Raw genomic sequence first — 296 nt, 5'->3', positions numbered from 1 at the left:
CCGCCCCCCCCGGGGGCCCGTCGGCGAGGGCGGGGGGAAGGGAGCGGCTGGACTGCCCGGTGCCGACCGGGTCGAAACTGACCACGCGGCGGTCGCCGTAGACGAGAGCCTCCAAGGTCTCGGTGTAGTCGTGCGCCAGCCCGGGCCCGCCGGGCACGAGGAGGATGGGGGCAAGACCCTGGTCCTTCTCCTTCTGTTCATCCCCAACCACGCGCAAGAAGAGGTCGGCAGGCGCGGGCATGCCGGGGAGGAAGACGGGGATGAGGCCGTCGTTGAACCGAAGGCGGTAGGCCCAG

Source organism: Nannochloropsis gaditana (assembly GCF_000240725.1).
Source record: "Nannochloropsis gaditana CCMP526 unplaced genomic scaffold scaffold273, whole genome shotgun sequence".
Lineage (NCBI taxonomy): Eukaryota > Eustigmatophyceae > Eustigmatales > Monodopsidaceae > Microchloropsis > Microchloropsis gaditana.
Note: the sequence above shows the minus strand (reverse complement) of the source record.